Here is a 6938-nt window from a genome sequence, read left to right on the forward strand (position 1 = left end):
AAACTGTTAATAAAATTGAACGTTAAATGAATAATTGTTTCCCGAATACGTTTTATCTTTTTAGGTCACATTTATTTATTTATTGGGCGACTTTATTTCGTGTTTTATTATCGTTTACTTATGACCGAAGTGTTGCATTTTAATATCATTTTTGTTGAACGGGAACAATTCTTTATGTAATTTTGAGTATTTTCTTCTAATTCTATAAGATTTTTTTGTGTTTATTTTAATAGTTAATGATTTCCAATATACATCTATGAACATTTTTTGTATTATATTTAGATACTAGTAGTATTTATATAGACCAAATTAAGGAAAAACCGAAATGACAACTTATAAGGAAGTGAAAAAGATGGCACGTGATAGAAAAAGATAGAAAACGCAACACCTACAAGTGGCCAGAAATTTCATTTTTGATTGATTGACATTAAAATAATATGAGTGTTTTACTAAAGTGTCAATTGTTAATATGTATTAAGAAAATATTAGGCGTCAAGTACTGATTATAACTACATGATTTTTATTTTAAGCCTTTTTTACTATCCAAAGTTGTAATGTGTAAAAACAAAATCTTAGTTCTAAGGCTCGTTTATACTTGCGGCCATTCCGACCAGGTATCACATGCATTGTAATAGCATCGAATATATAATTTTAACAGATTAGGTATGTTATTCACTTGCCGCTAAAGCAACAAAAATAAAAATCAATGCTTGGTAGGACAAAAATATGATGGATTTGGATTATTGCTTTTCCTGTACACGGTGATTTTAGTCGTCTTACAAAAGCAGCACAGTTCATGTATCCAATGACTAGATCACGTTCATGATAAAAAAATAGGTATTTATGAGATTTGAATAAATTTAAAATACAAATTTTATTCAATATTATGATGCAATTCGTAGTTTGTTAGAAACACAGCTCTGTTGCGAGCGCGGTCCGAGCCTTGCAACAATGATGAGGGGCGCGGGAGGCGGCGTTTTTATCATTTTTAAGAGTATATTTCAGATTTCTCTTGTTTAATTTTTCTTCGAACTTATTATCTTAGTTGATGATAAAAAAATAATAATCGCGCCTAGGGGTATTTTACGTCTGATACATGAACTGGGCTACTTTTGTAAGACGACTAAAAAATCACCGTGTACCTATATACGGCACTTTGTGTCGTGAGCGTAACTCACACGTGACCGGTGTTTTACTGATAATTATTATTTTCGTAAATAACGATAAAATCAAATCCCTTTTCAGTAGCGTGTAAGTAAATTTTGTAGAAGGTACAATGGGGTTAACATATCCATGTGGATAAAAACCCCTTAAATATTAACAAAGATAAAAAAAACGATAAATTCAGCAACTATCGATACTAAATCATAATTTCAGCAGTCCATGCACCTGGCTCGTTGGTCTAGGGGTATGATTCTCGCTTTGGGTGCGAGAGGTCCCGGGTTCAAATCCCGGACGAGCCCTAATATTTACATAATGCTTTTGGCAAAGTTTCGAATTTATGAGTAAGGAATATATTTTATTAAAGTAATTTTCCTTTAAACTATCAATTAAAATATTTCGGCTTTAAATTACCACTTTGATTTAATTCTTTTTTTTTGAAATGTTAAGAATCATTTTTCAAACTAATATTACTGTTTCACATCTTCACAGAAGATTTTTCATTTCATCGCCTTTCAGGTCAGGATAGATTTGAAATATTTTGAAACAAGTTCAGTAAGTGCATAGCACGTTGCAGTGATAGTTCACGTCCTTCAGCATAGATGGCGTTACGTTCGCAAAACTGGGTAATGTTTCATAGTGACTTGTACAGAAGGTAGGACACTGATATTACTTTGAATAGTTCATACTTATTTGTAACTTTGTTCTGCTCATCTTTGGTTCAGGTTTTACGGATTTATCGTCACCATTGAAGTATAATAAAACAAAACATAGTTACTCATTTTTGTTGCTGTAATATCCAATTCCATTTTCACGAAAGAGACCACTTGTATCAACATTTTAAAGAAAACTTATTATTTTACACTTTATTAAAGGGACATCATCATACTGATTTCTGAGATATGGATCAAACCTTATCTTCGTTCCACTACTTACCGCCTTCCTGGATTCTGATCTCATTCGAATTATTGTGCTGAGAAAAACCTTAACTTGAATAACTTATAACACACAATGTTTTATTGGTTTTTAGCTGGGATATTAAATATAGTCAAAAAAAATCTTGAACCATGCTTTGCCATTATTGAAATCTGAAAATTCAAGTCTAAAATTGAATATTTACTCTCTACAAATAGGGAATATAAAATGTTATGAATCACTCAATAATTGTTTAGCAGCCTCTTACACGTTAAAATAAAGTAGAGGTGAGATAGACAGAAATGGGTTGCGGAATAACCTTTCTATGGCAACAAAAAACAATATACCTAACTTGTTCCACTATTGAAATGAAACTACTTATACAGATTTAAGCGCGGTTTAATTTTTGATTTTAGTTCCCGACGTTTCCACACATTTGCAGGTATCATAGTCACAAAGCACCCTAATTTCAATAGAGAAGATGGCTGGAAGATATCACCTACTTGGGATCCAATAATACAAAAACTCAAGGCTTAACCCAAGAGAAGCGCTGCAAGACATCACGACACAGTGAGCTCATACTGCGTTGGTCGAACCACACATAATTTATTAAAATATGAAGGAACTAAAATCACAAATTAAACCGCGATGAAATCTGTATAAGTAGTTTCATTTCAATGTCTAACATTCGCGTAAACCTAAGTAACCACTTTGTTCCACTATATATACTGATCAATGTCGACTTAACTTACTTTCATATGCTCTTATTCATGAAACTGTACGCTTAGTTAAACATAAATCTCTGGCTCAAGTGTTCCGGCTCGCTTTACCCCACTCCAGTACTTCTCGTTGAGAGACTACGCCAGCGTTGGCTAGGAACAAAACGAAAAAAGAAGCTTTTGTGAATCAGCTAAGCTAAGTTGAGCTGGAAATGCCCTCGTTCAGTTTTCATTAAAGCCTCGGGTTTAAGTATTGCCGACTCGATATGTTTAAAAGAGGAATAGACCTTCAAGATTTTAAATGAGCTGGAAAGTTTCTGAAAATTTCCGAACTAGTTTGTAAGTGTGAGCGTAATTCCAAAATTAAATAAAGAATACCAAACACTTACACAATGGTTCTATTTACAATTCCTTATCAGGATTTCGTATTTAAGTCCGACAAAGAAAAACCGAAAGAAAATCTCACATACATACTCTACGATAAAACGGTCCACAAGACCCGAACCGCACTTCGGGAATCTCAAGCCCGGTTAAGTTTTCATTCATCGAGCCTCTATCCGATTACGACCCGCTAAATCGCCGCAAAACGTTGTAGCCTGTTCTTGCGGAAAATCAGCCGCGAACAAACTTCAGACGGCGATATACTGACAAGAATTACTGGAGGTAGAGTCAAGCGACATTTCTGTGAACTTTGCCTTTTGGACTTTAATGTATTTCACATTTAAGTCCAAAATGCAATGTGTAGCGAAATCGGGTAAGAAACATTTACAAAGAAAGATTACAAGTAAAAATATTTCCAGCCATTCGTAACGGTGTAAATATAAGTAGAGAAAAAGAAGCAAATGTAGCTATTACTGCCTCGACATCGTATAGATACACTAGCTGTTGCCCGCGACTTCGTCCGCGTGGTTAGAAGATATAAGTTATAATTTATACTTGCCTTCTATCTATCTTGTAGGATTCAGTCAGCGTTTGCAATGTAAGCGCAAAAAATGTGTTTTTTTACGACCTCACATTAGAAACCTCAAAAATTGTCCTAGCCTATGTGTTATTCTGATGTATAAGCTATATTGTGGTAAAGTTTCATTCAAATCCATTCAGTAGTTTTTACGTGAAAGAGTAACAAACATCCATACATCCATACTTACAAACTTTCGCCTTTATAATAGTAGTAGGATATAAAAAAAACAACAATTTACGTAACCCCAGAAACTAATTATTTACAGTATAATCAACTATTCTTAATGAACTACATAATAATCCCACGGTACCTACAACCATTCTAAAATCTGGTTCAAACCTTTTTACCCATCTACGCGCCCCGGTTACCGTGGCCAAACATTGTTCCGTTTTTCTTTACAAATCTTTAAAGTACGACCGTCAATAAAGATTAATCGGTTTGCATGAAATATGAGCGTTGTCCGAGTAGGTATTTATATTCCTTTGACATCTTTTGTCAAGACAGCCGGATATCTTTTGCGTTATTTAAGGAATCTTTAGGTAAACGGATAAAGATGTAAAAGTACGATATTTTTGTTCGTGTTTTTGTAAAATAATACTTCCCGAAAAGCTAGCAGGCCGAAATTTTCAGGGTAGCTTTAAACCCGATGACAATGCAATTTACAACTATGCAGGACCGATTTTGATAAAATTTGAATGGAGTGACATTTAAAAATATGGGATTTTAGATTTTTTTAATCTATTAATTTTGCCCTAAGTTATGGTACAGGCAATGCATATGCAGTAAATTTTTGCAATTACAATATCTAAATGCCACCAACTTACTTAAGGCCAATCGTGATGTAACTAATCCATTGCGGCAGATTAGGTAACACTAACTGATAGAGCGTAGGTAGACGACATTCACATGTACGAGTATGAACGCGTGATGCATTCCAATGACGCGTCATGAGCGCAATACTCGCGCAAGCGTGGTAGAACAACTGCAATGGAAACAATACATGTACATATTTTACGTGATAATGAAAGGAAATGAAATCATTTATTCTGCAAGGAGGTTATCATAAGTGTCTGACACTACTATCCGCTTTCTTCCGTGGGGAGATGGGTGGCCAGAGGATTGCTTCGCCAACACAAAAAAGTTATGTATTTAATGTCTAATATTATAATTCTACCATCACTAAGCGAGTGAGATGAGAGTAATAAAATGTTATCATTCAAAGGGAAAATAATTATTAACACATGTGTGGCGCCCACTCAAAATTTTGCAAATTTATCGCTTACTTGAAAATGTATAGAAAGCAGTCATGAAAGATTTAACGTATGTCGTCAAATTTAATATTACTAATTAAGCACAGCGTTTGTATCTAATAACTCGATTTATAAAGGTTCGATACGTCTGTTAGTCAATTCGTCTCTATATATCAAAGGCAATGAAGCAAAGGATAAGATAATTAAGTTGTGATATTAGTGAAATTAATGGGACGTTCAAAAACATTGATTGTACCCGCAGGGAGTTAACTAAGTGGCGGTCGTTAGGCGACCACTTTACCCAGTTATACCCTTCATTTCTCTTCAACTTAATTATAAACATTCGTAATATCATGGCGGAGTTACTGTCCTATGAATAGAAGTTATAATAGCCACATAATCATCATCGGCCTAGCCTTTTCCCAACTATGTTGGGGTCGGCTACCAGTTTAACCGGTTTCAGCTAAGTACCAGTGTTTTAGAAGGAGCGGCTGCCTAGCTGACCTCCTCAAACCAGTTACCTGGGCAACTCGACACCCCTTAGTTAGAGTGGTTGCCAGACCTACAAGCCTGTAACGACTGTATATGAATTCTGAAACACGGAGGAACTCGTTTTGACAAAGATGGTCACCCATCTACGAACTAACCGCGTCTAGCGTAGCTTAACCTGTGATTGATTCGCTTATGCAGTTATAGCTTAGGCACCAGCTCCTGCGATGAGACGATGAATAATAACCATCTTTAGTAATAAAAATGTTAAAAACGGAACTCTTTTACCACACTAGATGTTTTAGACTGTGCTATTACAGAGGCTCTGCTGTCTCGCCACTTGTCCCTCCACCTCTTTCATGAACCGTTACCGTAATGCACTTGATACAACAACAAATAAACGCAGGAGTTGAAATAACGTTTTTACAGTCATTAATTTTCTGAGTGGCCTATGCGTTGTTTCTGTGTCTATTTGTACGGGTCCTTCGGTCTGACAAATAAACGTTTTTTTAATAAATTCTTCATATTTTTGCGTCAAGTAACACCTACGTAAGATGAGCCAAAGGCAAAAAGCTAATGAAATATATTAAGTAAAGTGTAGAATAAATTGTAGAACTTAAACTGATATTGACTAAATAATTATAACTTTAACGAATCCATTTCAGAACAATAATTTATTTTAAACAGAAATGAAAAGGTCAATTTATAACAATTCACAGTCAAAATGAAACTAGACTGACTTAAGTACTGTGAAAAGGTCAAGGCTATAACCTTATTGCTTTAAGTGGATTAATAAATGACTTGCAATATTTATTTTTACGTACAGAGGTAGTTATCAGTTTCTGAAAAGCCTTTACATTAGAGAGACAGCCTTAGAAACATCCTGAGACTTGTTTAAGATGCAATAAGATCTGTAGATCATCAAGTACAAAAGAGGCGGTATGTGTAACTAGTATAGTAAGTCAGCAGGGCGGGTTTAAAGATAATAATTTTGGGTTACACACGCAAATTAAGTATGTGTATACGTATGAATAAAAATACCAGCTTCAATTTTGATTTTTACATAATTTAATCATAACTTAAGTAATAAAGAAATATAATTCAGTATATCGCTCACCCAAATCATATAAGCAGTGTGGATCATTAACAAAATGGCAACATTAATCCGAGGCCGACCCACGCCTTAATGAATATTATGGAAACGGAAACATACTAGGGGTTAACTTTTGTTGCTTTTCTGATTCCCGTGCTTTGATATTACTCAGCTTAACGATTCTTGAGTTAAATTCGTCATAAAGTGCCTCTCTAATAAAATGGCAGATTTTTTTTGTAAATAGTGTTATTAAAAACACTGTTTGTTGAGTTTCAAATCATAATAAAATTATTCTCAGGAATTTTGTAGTACTTCGAATTTAAAAAAATGATTTTTTGTTTAAAAGAGGG

The 6938-nt window shown here is 34.4% G+C and overlaps 1 non-coding gene across 1 annotated transcript; it reads left to right on the forward strand.

Annotated features, from left to right (window-relative positions):
- The first annotated feature begins 1391 nt into the window (after positions 1–1391).
- On the forward strand, positions 1392–1463 carry Trnap-ugg. Its single transcript has one exon. It is a non-coding gene; the product is annotated as a tRNA-Pro (tRNA).
- The last annotated feature ends 5475 nt before the right edge of the window (positions 1464–6938 follow it).

The sequence above is a fragment of the Trichoplusia ni genome, chromosome 5, assembly GCF_003590095.1.
Source record: "Trichoplusia ni isolate ovarian cell line Hi5 chromosome 5, tn1, whole genome shotgun sequence".
NCBI classification, from domain to species: domain Eukaryota; kingdom Metazoa; phylum Arthropoda; class Insecta; order Lepidoptera; family Noctuidae; genus Trichoplusia; species Trichoplusia ni.